Genomic DNA, 17,094 nt, shown 5'->3' on the forward strand with positions numbered 1-17,094 from the left:
GGAGCATATACAGGTTGAACAGGAGTGGCACAAGAATTGAGCCTTGAGGGACTCCGCATGTCATGGACGTCCACTCAGACTTATGGTCTCCTATACTCACATAATAACCTCTCCCTTCTATGTATGACCTGAACCATTTTAGGACCATCCCAGAAAGCCCCACCCAGTTTTCCAGCCTGTCAAGAAGTATGTTGTGATCGACAGTGTCAAATGCAGCACTGAGGTCGAGTAGTACCAGTACTGATAATTTGCCTGTATCAGTATTTAAGCGAATATCGTTTATTATCTTTATGAGCGCTGTCTCTGTGCTGTGACGCGATCGGAAACCAGATTGAAAATTGTCAAAGTATCCATTCGAGTTCAAGAATTTGTTCAGCTGATTGAAGACAACTTTTTCAATGATCTTGCCTATGAAAGGAAGATTTGAGATCGGTCTATAGTTGCTTAATATGGTCTTATACAGATTGCTCTTGTTCAAGAGGGGCTTGACAACTGCAGTTTTCAGGGAGTTTGGAAAACTCCCAGAGAGAAGTGAGGAGTTTATCACTTCTGGGAGATCTTTTTATATCGAGCGCACAAACCCATTCAGATTAACTGATCATCTCTTTGTCTGCTATGGGGATTGGTCTAAAGGTTTAGCCATATCTAAGCAGTGACTGTCCCATTGGACCCATTGATCAATGCTATAGCCCTCATTTACCAATCCCACGGCTTATAATTCCACATGGGTGTAAGAGCAAACTCTACCAGAGGCATGGCTTCCTCTTCGGCGTGCCAAAATTGTGTATCCATATCAGACATATCTGCAGATGCTGGGTGGGCATCCCCGAACACATTTGCTAGGTTTTATAATATAGACGTTGCGTCAGTCTCCTCCCAGGTTCTTGCTGTGTAGGATGTATGGCTGTCTTTTGTGCACACTTGACTCGGCTGCAATAATTAGGAGTTTTCCCCTTGATATAGGCGGGTCCATTATTCCTTTGGACTAGGGAATATGGTCAAGCATGTTCTGTCTTTTGACTACAAAGCTTCCCTATATGATGATCTATTTCTTTATGGAAAGACCAGTCCACTGGATTTTATATTCTAGACGTTAGTCTGTGTCCTCCCAGATACACTCTGTTAAATTTTATGTATACTATATGCAGTGAATGCACAGATTGTGTATTTTCACATCTTTCTGATTCAGTTAGATAATACTACCTCCTGGTGAGCCAGATGTGATGTTGCGCATGTTTGGCTTTCGCCAACTTTCTTGTTTTTAACTTGTCCCATAATGTTTCCCTTTATGCAGAGATTGGATTTCCAATGAGCCTCTTATGTAGGTGTTGCTGACATCAGCATTAAGGCATTGTGGTATATGCCCCTGACCATAACATCGATGTGACCGTCTTGAAAGGGAAAATCTAGATTACTAGTGTAACCCCTGGTTCCCTGAGAGTTAGTGGGCCAGAATACTGATGGCCACTGAAGAGAGTGAGACCATCTCACCTCTTCAGTAAGAATCCAGAGGTATAGGTGATCCAGAGGTATAGGTGATGCTGCTCCTCCCTTTATTCCCACACATGGTTGGGCAGGGATGCACAGCATCACCTGCAAATCAATTAGAGTGATGGTTTATTAATCAGAGAGACCAGGTGCTCCCAAGGAGATGTTCCTGACTGTAACGTTTTGTTCCCTCTCAGTGAACCACTTGTAACCTAGACGTTCTTCAAATTCAGGCACTTTTAGCACTTTTAGAAGTCAAAAATGTTTTTCACAGTCACATTTTTTTATTTAGTTTTATTATTATTTCGTTTTTTATTTGTAACAATGCCCAACAATGTATCACATTAGATTTATTTTTTTTTGTATAATTTCCAGCACATCTCAAATTCAAAGTAGAATTGAGGTGGAAATGACACTGATGGAAATAATATTTTTTAAATAAAATGACAAATATATTTGTCTCGCTAAGGCTAAATTGAATTGCTATTGTTTTATGTATCATAAATACAAAAAATAAATACTATTTTCAAACGTTTTGCTTAACTTTGAATTTTCATTGTTTTCTTAAAAAATCACATGGCATTTAATCATGTGTTTCATTGAAACTTTTGTTAACTTGGTTGACAAGTTCACTAACTTTTGAACATACTTTATAAGCAGCTACATTTTTGGTGTGGTGTAAATGTCATATTAAAAAAAAAAAATACAGAAAAAAAGAGAGACAGAAATCAATCTTCCACAATAAATGTTAAAATAGTTTGTATTTATTTCACTCTTTGTTTAGATTATTATAGTTTTTAAAATGTAATATTTTGTATTTTTATAATGTATTTTCATAGTTTAACTTAGAAATGTAGGGTCTGGGACAAGGCTATGCATAAAATGCATTTGAAAAGTTCCAAAAATAAATGATAAAGGCGTAATAAAAAGTAAAAAGAGTTTCAGTTTTATTGAGACATTCGTAAAAATAATTAAAAAGAAAGAAAAAGTTGACATCTGTTTATTTTAATCAAATCTATCCCTGGGACATGAACCTGCTCAAAGTTATTATATGAAAGGTAAAGATGGTAAATGGGTTGGAACTTGGCAGTTTGTCTGGGTCCAGTTTAGTTAAATACAGATGGCTCTAACTGTACTGTCGCTCTTCTAAAATTGTGCCTCTCTTATTGGTCAATTTACTCATTCTCTACTTTCTCAGATAAAACCTCAGCTGTCCAAAGTACACTTATTTTCCCTCTGTCTTATTTTATGATGCCACAGTGACATTAGCCAGAGACTGTGTATTTTGAATTGCAGGGAAGCTGGTGAAATCCATTGCAGCTGTTTATGTAGACATACCCCAGAAACTCAACATAAACAGGTAAAAGCTAAGTGTGAGTCTGTGTGTGTGTGTGTGTGTGTGTGTGTGTGTCAGCTTGACTTGAGAAATCTGAACTCAACAGGCAGGGTTGGTAAACTGATACGATGATGTTAAAACCAAGCCAGATTTTGTTTCCCATAAACAAAGGAGTTTTCAGATGTCTTGCGTGAGCCGTGCAAATATTGATGTGTTCCAGACTATTTCAAAAGTCACACCGGACCGCCGATATGTGCAGTGATAACACATGCCTACAATAAGAAAAAACGTTAACGTAAAAAAGGGCTTCATTCGGTAACATCTATAATAACTGGTTTTCATTAAATAATAATAATAAACATATTTTAATTAGCTCAAATGCATAAGGTTACAACCAAAATTATTATAATTTCTTTTCAAGAGATAGATCAGGTAGACGTTGCTAAACATTGCTGAACCATCGCTGAATTTGATTTACTACAGCCATATGGGCACATCAGTTTTCGTAATATAGCTGAAACTGTGGTAAGAGAAATTATTAGCATTAAAAAAAAAAATGTATACAAAAAATACTATATACATGACACAACTAAAAGGAAAGAAGGAAAAAAAAGGGACCCAGAACAATATACTGCCAGGGCGCCTAGAATTCCTAGTCACAGCCCTGTACACAGGTTTAAACAAAGATGTTTGGCACATGACACAAGGAAGTGCAAACTTCCTTGGAACTAAAACAAAAGGAATTGTCCAAACTGCAAGTAACCCCCAGTTATTTGGAATTTGGATGGAGAATCTGCCCTGTAACCTTACATCACATGCCAGATCTTAATCTTTAATCTTTTCTCTTGACCCAGTCTTAAACAAAGCTCGTCAGCATTACATTCACATAGCCTATAAATAAACAACAGAAATGGCTACAAATAAACTCACTATAAAGAAGTGTTTAGCAATATAATGTTTGGATTCAGATCTGAGGTATTGTAGCATGTCTATTTGGGGATTTCATAGGCAGGGATTAAAGAACTGGACTGATGATGAAGAATCAAATGGATTCTCATCCTAAAGCTTGTTTGTTGTATGCAGCTCTGGCTGAGTGAAAGTCAAAGATTTTCTCGATGGCAGTTCGACTCAAAGCTTAGGTAATCCTGGAAACATTGATAGCGCTGAGTTTGGGTTCAAACAGCTATCTTGGCCTCAGATAACAGTAAAATTTAAACAATTTGTTATAATGACTGAAAATAATTCACTTTACTGAGTGTGCATAATGCATTATAAAGGCATTTTCAATGCACAATAAGCTATTCACTATGCCTGATATTACGCCTCAGAATAAGATGCAATTTTGGTCATTGCTTAATGCGTTTCACTGTTGCCTCAATTTACTTCAATATTGGTTCTATTCGTCAATGCTGCCTCAAATATGTCTCCGTTTTGCCTCTATTTTGCATCAGCATTGGCTCCGTTCCTTAATTTTGCCTCCATTACTCAATTTTATCTCAATGTTGGCTCTTTTTTTGCATCCACATTGGCTCTGTTCCATAATGTTGCCTCTATTTAGCTACAATATTGGCTCTGTTCCTCAGTAGCCGCTTTTCCACTATCGGCCCAATGTGAGCCAGGAAAATCAACTGGTCAGTAGCCAATAGCCTCGGACCTCAAGGCACGAGACCAAATCGATCTGCATTCCCACCATTGGGCCAGAGCACCACAGCATTGCACTAAAGCCCACCCATAATACACTGCCCTGGTGCAGACATCATACAACCCTGCCCATTTCACAAGTCAAACCATGGTGTCCCGAGTGGTCTCCCCACTAACAGTAGAATGATGTCCCAGCACACCGTCTATGATCTCAAACCCTGAAAAGTTCTTCCTTTGGGCACCGCTTTGTCCATTGTGCGTCTTAATGGATTTGTACCGCAACTTTTTTCACCGACATGCAGGTGTGTGACATCACAAACATTTTGGCATCCAGAGAGAGGTACAACGTTAGTAATAACGTTCCTCATTTGGCCCGAAAGTGGAAACATGGCTAATCTTGCCTCTATTTTGTATACATATTGAATCTATTCTCCAATGCTTCCTCTGTTTTGTGTCAATGTTGATTCCATTCCTAAATGTTGTCCCTATTGCATAATTTGTTAGTCATTGTTGCCTCCATTGCTCAATTGTGCCTCAATGTTGGCTCTATTCCTCAATGTTACCTTTATTTTGCATCAATGTTGTTATTGTTCCTTGATGTATCCTCCATTTCTCAATTTTATCTCAGTGTTGCCTTTATTTAGCTTCAATAATGGCTCTGTTCCTCAATTTTGCCTATATTCCTCACTGCTGCCTCAATTTTGCATCAGTGTTGGCTCTTCTATTTTGTGTCAATGCTAGCTCTATTCCTCAGTGTTGCCCCCTTTTTCTCTCTCTATCTCTCTCTCTGAGCATTGGCACCGTTTCTCATTGTTGGTCAATTGCGCAATTTTGCTTCAATGTTAGCACTATTTTATGTAAATAATGGCTTCATTACCTAACTGTTCCCTTAATGTTGCATCAATATTTGCGCTGTTCCTAAATATTGCCTACATTGTGTTAATATTGGCTCTATCCTCAATGCTGCCCCTATTGTGTTGTGTTTACTATGCTTTTCAGTGTTGTCTCCATTGCTCAATTGTGCCTCAATGCTGGCTCTATTTTATGTTCATATTGAAACTATTCCTGTGGTGCATCTATTTTGCTTAATTATTGGCACTATTTTTCAGTGTTGCCTCAAATGTTGTATCCTCATATACAGTCTATGTGTCCACTTTTTATTTATTTATATTTTGGTGAGGATGTGAACAGGCTTAGAGCCCAGGCAGGATGAGAACATTGCTCTTCTCTACAATTTTCCATCAAATTTCCGGTGTACACAATTGGCCAATCTCTGTTATTATTATAACTGCTTCATTTTGCAGTAGCAACACCTATTAAAATATCACTGGCACCTGATCTATATGTGTACATATATACAACGACCATACCATAGCCTGTCAGAAGAACAGGTTGGTATTGATAGAGTGGTAATCACATTTCAATTTTGTTTTTAAAAGCATAATGGAGTGTAAGAGAAGAATTCTAAAGTCAAACATTCAGGAAGGCTAGTTCATGTACATCACCATATGAATGTAATTCTCCACTTGTGGGAATTTCCTGCCATTTGAAATCACAATCTAAATACATATACAGTGCATAAATGTTTACTGAATTTCCCCTCTGAAAGTCCTTGAGCCTTCTGTTCAGGGGTGCGGAAAAGAGTTGTAAAATGGGTTTTCTGGTGTGTAATTTAACTGGAGTTTAATGTATTGCCCGGGTCCATTTAAGCCCCCTTTCAGTGCTCTTCATAGCCAGTTTAAACTTTCATAAAAGCTTCATAAACCTGAGCATAAAAAACTATATGCATATTAATCAACTATAAATCTTATATACATTTCAAGGAATTAAAATTTCTCACAGTTGCTCTTCTATATTGCTTCAATATTGGCTTTATTCCTAAATGTTACCTCTATTTTGAGTCACCGTTGGTGCTATTCCTAAATGTTGCCTCACTGTTGGCTATGTTTCTCAATGTTGCCTCCGTGCTTAATTGTGCCTTAACTTTGTGTATATTATGTGTATTCCTCAATGTTTTCCTCCATTTTGCATCAGTGTTGTCTATACTACTCAGTGTTGCCTCTTTTTGTCTCAACGTTGCATCTGTTTTGCCACAATGTTGGCTCTTTTTCTCCAGGTTGCATCTATTGCTCAATTTTGCCTCAGTGTTGTCTCTGTTTCTCAATGTTGCAGTCACAAACTCCCTTGTGTTTGTCCCATCACCTTCCCAATATGTTTTGACTATTAGACTACATTTCCCAGCATACACCTTTGGATTACACTCACCTGCCCTCCATCTTCCACATCTTCCTCAACATTCAGTGTGTGAGTGTATATATAGCCCTCATGTTTCACTTAGTCTTTGATGCTCTTGTTAGTTTGCTTGTTTGTTAGCCTGTTAGTTTATTTATGTTATTTTTACCAGCAATCTGCTGTTATGCTTGTTTTCCCCTTTGTTCCAGTGGTTTAGTTTCATCTTGGTTCCTTAATAAATAGTTCTATTGGATCCACAATCTCTCATCTAATCCTTCCTAGTCTCAAATAAAGTCTTTTTTTTTTTTGTATAGCGCCTTTCACAACACCAGTCATTTCAATCAGCTTTACTGAAGATTGGGTATTAACTTAAAATTAAACCGTAATATCTATAATGTCTTCGAGTCTTCATTTTGTAGTTTCATAATATACAATTGTGAATTGTGTTTTAAAATTTAATAATAATTGTATATAACCCCAGTGAGCAAGCCTAATGCGACTGTGTCAAGGAACACAAAACTCCATAAAATGTTTTCCACCACCACTCACATAGATGCAATTGTCCTTGTTAGTTGGCCGATGAAGAGATTTGTAGGAAATGAATTGATAGTCTGTGTGTTCCATTTCAAGAGTGTAGTCCATCATTAGACTGGAATTAGGAATGTAGGCAGAGATCAGTTAGGTGCATCGCAGTTCAACCTGGCCGGTAATTTCGGCGAGGTCTATCCTAAATCCAAGGTATATGGCAATGGCATATGAATTATCCATGTCTTATGGTTGGAGTTGGCATCAGTTCATCCTCTGAAGTCCATCGTAATAGACATTTGGGTCTGGGGGGGGCCTTCTCAGGGTAGAAACAGGGAGGCCTGGGAGGCAGCCACAAGGTGGGACTGGATAAGAAGACCTTGAAGGTGGCCACAGAGTGGGGAGAGGGTCAGGAGGCTTGGCAGGTGGCCACAGGGCCGGGAATGGGTCAGGAGGCCTGGGAGGGGCGGAGCCATGGAAGGCAGAGCCATTGTGGGCTTGAGGGGCAGTGCCATGGAAGGCAGAGCCGTGTGGGCTCATCGAAAGCTGGCAGCGACTGAGGAACGACCTACATGGTCGTGAGCATGGGCAGCGACTGGGGAATGACCTCCGTGGTCGTGAGCTCGGGCAGCGACCGGGGAGAATGTGTAATTTACCTTCTCCTTGTCCAGACAGCTGGGAGTGTAGTTAAGGAAGCAGGCAAGGTCACAGGTTTTGGCTCTGGGCCGTGGCAGGCATGGGTGCTGGCTCGTAGGCCGTGGCAGGCATGGGAGAAGGAGCCGTAGAAGGCTTGGATCAAGGAGCCGAAGATGCAGGTTTTAGCCCAGGGTTCCCGCCATAATCTACTGTGAAAGGGGAACCGCAAAGTTCCAGAGTATTCACAGAGTGTCCAGTGAGGATCAGCCAAGGCATCAGTTCCTTCAGTGCACTATTTAGACTGGTCCAGAAGAAAACCTCCAGAGAGCGTTCTGGATAGTGCACTAAATTTGCTAGTTCTAATAACTCACAGACATAATTCTCAACTGGACGGTCACCTTGTTTGAGAAGCAGAATTCGGACAGCCGCTAGATCCATGTTTGGTCAGTTATTCTGTCAGGAATGGTTGCTGAGAGGAGACGTAGGATCTATTTGCAGGCATTAATAAAAATGATGATGGTGAAACAACAAACGGGAACTTACAAAGGATTGCAAAAACTAGAGGGTATATATATATATATATATATATATACATATACAAACAAGAGCTAATGAGGAAATGTAAAGCAGGTGAGAACAATCAGGAACAGATGGTAGTGATGAGGGCAATACATACTGGGTAACATAGTCAAAATAATTGTCCTAGGAAACACGTGGGAGACAGACTGTGACAGTTGTGATCTATTGTGTCGAATGCAGCACTAAGATCTAAAAGCACTACAAGTGAAATGCTGTGATCAAATGATAAGAGATAATGTAACTGATAAGTGAAGTCTCTGTACTGTGATGACACCTAAATCTTGACTGAAATTGTTAATATATACTATTGTTCTGTAGAAATTAACTTATTTGGGAAGATACTACCTTTTCTAGTATTTTTTACATATACTGGAGATTTGAAATCTGTCTATAATTAGCCAGTTCTCTGTGATCAAGATGTGGCTTCTTAATAAGCAGTTTGATAACTGCCATTTTACATTTTTTTGGGACATGTCCTAAGGATAGCAAATAGTTATTAATATTAAGAAGAGGTTCAGAGATTATAGGGAATACCTCTTTTAAGATCTTGGTTGGTATTGGATCTAACCTTGATGTTGTGTCTTTTGATGTTTCTATAAGTTTTGTTAGCTCTTCGTGACCTATGACGGCGAATGATTGAAGTTGCACATGAGGAAAATGATGAGACACTGTTTTCTGAGGTACTGTGTCAAATTATTGCATAATTAAAATTTCCCTTCTTATTTTTTCAATTTTCAGTAAAGAAATTCATGAAGTCATTACTCTTGTGCTGCGACAGAAGATGATGAGATGTCATCGCTTTGTGGTAGAATTTCTATAGTATCAACTCCATATAACAGAATTATATTTAGCATATGATTATGTAATGAGTTGGTCCAGTTACTTTTTGTCTGACTCCAAGAGAGAAGAGAGGAGAGTGGCACCTTCCCTGGAGGGATCTCTCTTTAGCAGGTCAGTTCTTTTCCCTAAAACTCTTCCAATTGTCTATAAATCCTCTTCTATTCTCCAGACACCAATCAGACATCCAGCCATTCAGGGACACTAATCTATTATAAACCTCATAAGCATGAGGAGCAGGGTGGGGGCAATAGCATATTACGTCTGGCATCGTTTTTGCAAATTCACCCACAATCTTTAACACTATCTCTATTTATTTCCAACTGGCAAAGCCGGACATTATCAGTGCCGACATGAATAACAATTTTAGAAAACTTACATCTAGCATTAGCCAGCACTTGTAAATTTGATCTGATGTCAGACACTCTGGTACTTGAAATGCATTTAACAATAGTGGTTGGAGTCTCTATTTCCACATTCCTTACAATAGAATCACCAATAACAAGAGATCTTTCAATATGATTCTCAGTGGGTAGAATTGCTTAGAGCCTAAACTAACCCTCCCATTCCTGATAGTTTTTCCATGTTTTCTTTAATTTGCATCAAGATTTGCTCTGTTACTCAATGTTGCCTCATTTGCATCAATGTTGCTTCAATGTTGGCTCTATATTTAATGTTGCCTCAGTTGCTCAATTTTGCCTCTATTCTGTAGCAATATTGCGGAATTAATATTCCTCTTTTGCATCAGTTTTGACTCAATTCTTCAACGTTGCCTCTATTTTGTGTCAGTGTTGGCTCCATTCCTATAATGTTGATACCTCAATGTTGCCTCTAATGAGTTCTCATTTGCTCAGTTCTTCAATGTTGCCTCTCTTTTGCATTATTATTGTCTCAACTCCACAATGTTGCCTCTGCATTAATAATGTCTCAATTCCTCAATGTTGCATCAATTTTGACTCAATTCCTATATTTTGCCTCTATTTTATAGCAATATTGGCCTTGTTTCTCAATGCTGCCTCCATTGCTCAATTTCATCTAAATATTGCCACCATTTAGCATCCATGTCTGATCTTTTCCTCAATTTTGCATCTATTTTGCATCAATTTTGGCTCTATTTCTCAAAGCTGTATGCTTTGCTCAGTTTTGCCTCAATGTTGCCTTTATTTCTCAATATTGCTTCAAATATGCCTCAATGTTGTATTTTTGTGTACATCATTGTTTCTCTGTTTCTCAAGTGGCCTCAATTTTTCCTCCATGTTGCCTAATTTTTGCCTTTAATGAATGGTGGCTATGTTGTCTCTCTTTTGCATCAATGTTGGCTGAATTCCTTAATGTTGACTTTATTTTTCCTCCATGTTGGCTCTTTTTCTCAATGTTGCCTCTTACTCAATTTTGCCTCAATATTGCCTCTATTTAGTACCATATTGGCTATATTCTCTAACGTTGCATAAATATTAAATTTAATTCTTAATATAATCTGAATATTTCTTAATATTCTTGAATTCTCCATTGTTCAATGTTGCCCTAATGTTGCATCTATTTTTCAAATTTGCCTCAAAAGAGCCTCAATGTTTCCTTTGTTTTGCCTCAATGTAGTTTTTATTTTGCAATGTTTATTTTACAATGCTTTTTTTTTTTAACGTTGGTAAATTTTCTCAATGTTGCCTCTGTGTTGCCTCAATGAAAGTCAACTTTTTACTTGTTTATCGACAATTAGTCTTATAAAATTCAAAGGAATTGTCTTATAAAATTCAAAGTTGTCTGTTGTGAGTGAAGGTATTTACAGTATATTGGTTAGTATTCAGAGCCACTACAGAATGATATCATGGCATTACAGGTACTTTTCTTGCATAAAGTAAGACTTTAGCTAAGTACTTTAGCTATTGAAAGTAAGAGAGATTTACTTATATTTAAGTTTATTTTTAACCATTTAGATTTTTGATGTTTTGCATTCAGTTTTTCCTTGACTGTCAAAGTACCTCGTTTTTCTGTTCTTTCTCACAATTTTAAACATTCTGCTTGACTGTATGTAGTGAAATGTTAGATAATGACACAAAACACAATTAGTGAGCAGTGTCTCAGTTTCATGACTGTTCTAATTAATGGACACTCGTGATAATAGTTAATCAGTTTGAAAGTCTATAATGAGCAATTATACACAAAGGGGGAATACATACAAAAATCAGTGACATACATGCTGTAGTGTTTATTTAATTTAACAGGCTAATTAATGATTCTTTGAAATTATATCTTAAACGCAAACACATATAGTTTAATTAATCGGCTTAATCAAACGACATGCTTATTCTTTTCCTAAACATTAGCCTGGTCATTAAATGTCTGCAGCTCATGAATATTAGAATATTATTCAGCATTATTTTTTACTTAATCTTAGATTGACAATTGCCATTTCATCTCGCAAATATGGGACTCTCCAGCATTTTGAGTGATTTAATACCGGACATTGCTGTTAATTGTGAATTTTTTACAATATTATTTTCCCCGTCAACAGTTTTTATTTTATTATAAAAAATAAATTGCCATCATGTTGTCATTTTTTTCTTTATTTTTATTAACAATCAGAAACAAGTCCCAGATCATGCTTTGCATCGTTTGCAAGCAAGCAACTAATAACATCTTCTGCAAATCATTCTGCGTTAACTGGATATGACAAAGATGAATCCATCATCATGAACATCACTGCAGAGTTCCATTTGCAAAACTCAAAGCAAAACTACCAATCGTAACATGTGAATGGTTCTTAGTCACCATGGTCCAACCGAAGCCTCCCAGATGTTTCTGGATATTAATTTTAATCTAGTCAACAAACAATTAATGATCAAAGGCCTGCATGTAAACTCCATTTGCAGCTGTTGCAGACTCACAGCCATTCATAGAATTGTAACATCAATTAAATGTATTAAACGGTTACAACTCAAAAATAAACTAGCACAGATTGTGGTTTAACATTTCAGCTTTGTGGTTCTCCTAAAAAGTCATATTATTATTATTTGACAATATGAAGAGTCTTATTTATTACTGTAAGACACTAATTATGATGCACCACAGAGGAAATATATTGCATTCAGATGTGGCAATACATACAGTATCTAGCGAATTAGCCGTTATCTCACGCAAACATTCCCATGCACATCTTTGCTGTCTGATCTTGGATGCGGCCAATTAAATTAATCAAACCCATCCCATGTAGCTAACAATGGAGCCAGTGATGGAAAAAAAACTACTTGCACTTTGACAAAGGCATGAGGTTCTGTGATTTCTCAAATGAATGCTATTTTTATAGCTCCAAAATCTGAAATACATTTTAGTGCAAGTAATTTGGACCTTTTGTGTATCTACAGCTTTTTGATTATTGTTATATAAATATAACTTTGCATAAAAAAAAACTAAATTATGATTTTGCTTAAAATCAGTTTGAAACTCATTTTACTTCTGCAATGTGAACATTTTTTTTAATTGATTGGATGGTGAAACATTATATCTATAGAGTGCAACAGTTTATTTGCAGAAGTAAAAATCCCATAAGTGTTCTCTAACTTCGAAAGCTTTTGGTTTCCTGATGAAGAACTACACTACCCATGATCCAGAAGAGAATACTCCACCAATCAGATTATTAAAGCAAACAAAATGCACCAAAATTGCTCTGCCCACTCGCATGACACAATTGATTCAGTCTTTCTACACTCTTTAAATATTTGTATATTTGCAAATATCTGGATAATCTGCAATATATTTCAAATATATTGTTTTTGTACTGATATTAAACCATTTAAAATCAATATTGTTTTTTTTTTATATTTAAAAAAAAAATTTCTCAATCTGTTTTAATTCGATTACATCATTTGCAGTGTTTCAAGGGATAGCATTCCCTCATTAAATACGTAAAGTACACAGTCTTGTACCTTTGTCTTTTTGTAACGTCTTATGAAGGATTTTATGAAATCACTATGGAAGAAATTAGTGGGAAAAATACATAAGGAACAAAGACAGCTGAAATATTGGTATGCCTTAATGACAGTTGGTTGCAGGGAACAAGTCAAAAAATACGAGGGCTTGGTTTTTGGACACAATTTTAACCTTTATTTTTGATGTATTATTTATATCAAATCAAGTAATTAAATCAATGCATTCTGAATAGCTGAGTTCTCCTTGGTCAAGAATTTCAGGGATGTGCGTGAAAAGAAGAAATATCACCACACGATCACCTAAGAAGAAAAAAGGACATTTCACCCAGATGTCTAAAAACATGTTCATCCAGGAAGAATAAATTAGTCTTAAATTTGACATCCACTAGCAGAACTTTATATTTTGCTTTGTTTTATTTATGTCTGTTAAATATTCACTTATGTTTTTATTTATTGATTTATTTAAAAAGAAAAAATTTGTTGTTTGTGTTTTTCCACATCATCATTTGTTGTTCTCTTTGTTTTATTTATTTGTTGTCAATGATAATTGTCTAGAACGAGAGAAATACATAATGCTTGAACCACTTGTCAAATTATAAATGTTTCTGTGACTGACGGCATCCGGTTACAAACATCTATCCAGATGTTCATTAATGTGTGCTCTGCTCCACTGCAATGACTGAGAACTACCTGCTTTATTATTGGAGAAATGTGGCTGTTGTCTCAGTAGACCCTGCTGGAATATCTAACTTTGGCTGTTAGCTGTGTCTTGGAACATGGCAGCTGGTCCAAGATTATCATTTGCTTATCCAAGATGGCCATTAGCTGGCAAAATGGTCAATTATTACATGGTCTAAACTGGTTATTAGCTGGTCTAAATTGGTTATAAATTAGACAAAACTGGTTATTAGCTGGTCTAAACAGGTTATAAACTAGACCAAGCTGGTTATTAGCTGGTCTAAACTGGTCATTAGCTGGTCCAAACTGGTCATTAGCTGGTCCAAACTGGTTATTAACTGGTGCAAGATGGTAATTTTGAGTCCAATCTGGTTATTAGCCATTCCAAACTGGTTATTAGAAGATCCAAGCTCATTACTAGCTGATATAAGATTGTTATTAGCTAATCAACTGGTCATTAGCTGGTCCAAGATATCAATTTCTTTCTCAAGCTGGTCCATGTTGGTTATTATCTGGTTCAGGCTGGTCATTAGGTGGTCCAAGCAGGTTACTAGCTGGTCCAGACTGGTCCATAATGAACATTAGATGGTACAAGCCAGTCATTAGCAGATCCAAGCTGGTTATTAGCTAGAGATTAGCTTGTACAAGATAGCCATTAGCTGTTATAAACTAGTTACAGTATAAGCTGGACCAAGCTGGTTATTAGCTGGTCCATGCTGGCCATTAGCTAAGCCAAGATGGTAATTTGCTGGTCCAAGCTACTTATTAGCTGGTCATTAACTGGTACAAGCTCGCAATTATCTGGATATTAGCTGTCCAAAGATGGTGACTAGCAAGTCCTAGCCAGATGATAGCTGGAAAAAGATGGCCATAAGCTGATTATTAGAAGGTCCAAGTTCGCTAGTAGTTTGCTTGTCCAACCTGGCCATATGATTTCCCAAGATGGTTATGAGCTAGTCCAAGCTAGTTTCCAGCTGGTCCAAGCTGGTCATAAAATGGTCCTATTTTGTTCTGGTTTCATTTTATTTTCCCTTTCCCATGTATGAGTTCGTTTAGATTAGTTATATGTTCGTATTTTAGTTAAGTACATTTTTGTGTACATTCTTGCGAGTTGATTCTGGTCTGCTTGTAAATTAACGTCAATGTAACGATTCGATGACAGCTACATGCTAAGAAACAGTTATATTTGTGTGGCCACAAAAAATATCCTTTCTGAGAAATGATAGATGATCAATACTGAGTGGTCGCTGGACGAACAGATGAATTGATTGTAATATTAAAGTTAATTCTATTAACCGATCCAAATGTTTGTAATTAATAAAAACGAGTTATGAATAATTATTCATGTTTCCCTTTTAAAGATATTTTTGACTGTGGTATATTTTGATAAATAATCTCATCCCTGTTGCTAAAAGATTTCACTTCAAAGCTATACCTATATGTGTAATATTATTCTCAATAAACCATGAGAATAATATTACTCCAATAAGAGAATTAATCATAATTCTCTTATTAAAGCTAATTCCCTACTGTAGAAATTGTGAGCTGATACAAGGAGATGTTGTATTACGAATTTAATGGTGGAGAATTTATTTAGACAAATAATCTAGTTATTTGTAATTTATTTAAATTATAACAGTTGTCAAACACGACTGATTCCATTATAAATTTCCTTACATAGTAATGTAGAAATAAGACCGGACCATTTAATTTTATTCCTAGCTCACACATTCGGTTTCCCTTACAAACAATGGTAACACACACTTTAACACTTTAACCTGTGCTGTGTACATTTATCATACCAAATTCGCTACATATATCAGTGTGAGAATTTGGGAACTTGAACTGATTACTGTTTATTTGTGCATTGTGGAACGCGATGACGTTCATATGCATCGATGAAACTGTTTTCATTAGTGTGATCCAGATCACAAATCACTGGTGTTGGTTGCTATGGCGGCTAAAGTTCACGGGAAGTCCTAAAGAGACTCATCCAGGGCAACTAACCACACATGCAAAACCTGTCGACGCCATATTGTCAACACAGTACAGCTAAGCTAATAGCATAACACAGCACTGCTAACCTAACCAGTCAGCGAACTTTCATTGAAACCCCTAAATACGCTACACACACACACATATATATATATATATATATATATATATATATATATATATATATATATATATATATATATATATAATTATTTATTAATTTTCAGTATTTTTTGTGAGAGAAGACTTTATTTAAAAACACAGCCATATGCTGAATGTGGATTTGTCTCTGTGGAGCAGAATTTTTTATTTTTAATAGCAGCAGCTGTTTTATGAACAGAGAGCCTGTCAAAAACCTTGGAGCAGCAGGTAAGATAGCGGCATGGAGCATGTTGTGCAGTCACAGAGTAAATCTTTGAAAATGGAAGGTAATGTGAGGAAATGTGGAAAGCCAATGCTCTTTGCAAGTCTCGCAGACTTCTCCCTCCCTCTGACGCTGTCTTCTTTCAACTTGTAATGGTGTGGTAATCCGCTGGCTAGAAGCTCAAAAGCACACGATTGGCTTGCCTTGACAGCAGATGCCGTACAAATCGGTTACTCAGGGTAAGAATACCTAATGGTGCTTCCAATAGGGAATCCATCTTATGGGTGTCTGTGATATTGTAATTCCAGAGAAAGTCACTATTTGTTGGGAAGGAAGGGCAATGTAAGGAATTTAACAAACTTAGTTTGACTTCCACCTAATTGTCATTACAATTTTATTTGTATCTGTTTTAATTAAAGAAACATTTATTAAGACAAAACTCTGCTCTGAATGTATCTTTCTAAATACAGGTAGCTTCACTGATTTGAGTTTCACAGGCTTTCAGCATTCCTCATCACATAACAGTTCTTTGTTCATTTTGAGTTGGACATGACTTATGGTTATGTGTATAAATGAAAAATCACTCTGACCGATTCTGTGAGTGAGTCATTAGACGGATTCAATCCAGTTACTCATTAAGATACATGGGTCATGAGTCCTTTGTTTGTGAGTCAAACTACACTGAATTGCACTGTTTTTGTGTTGTTCCGTACAGGCACAGAGGGAAATGCGGCAGAATGATGTGCTCACTTCACAAACTATATACAGTAGACTACAAGCTTACAACTCAACTTAAACAGAATTTCTTTTGCTGTAAATTGGCAGAAGAATGCAGAATAAGGAAAAGCTATGTAAGA

The sequence above is a fragment of the Xyrauchen texanus genome, chromosome 48 (assembly GCF_025860055.1).
Source record: "Xyrauchen texanus isolate HMW12.3.18 chromosome 48, RBS_HiC_50CHRs, whole genome shotgun sequence".
In the NCBI taxonomy this organism is placed as follows: Eukaryota; Metazoa; Chordata; class Actinopteri; order Cypriniformes; family Catostomidae; genus Xyrauchen; species Xyrauchen texanus.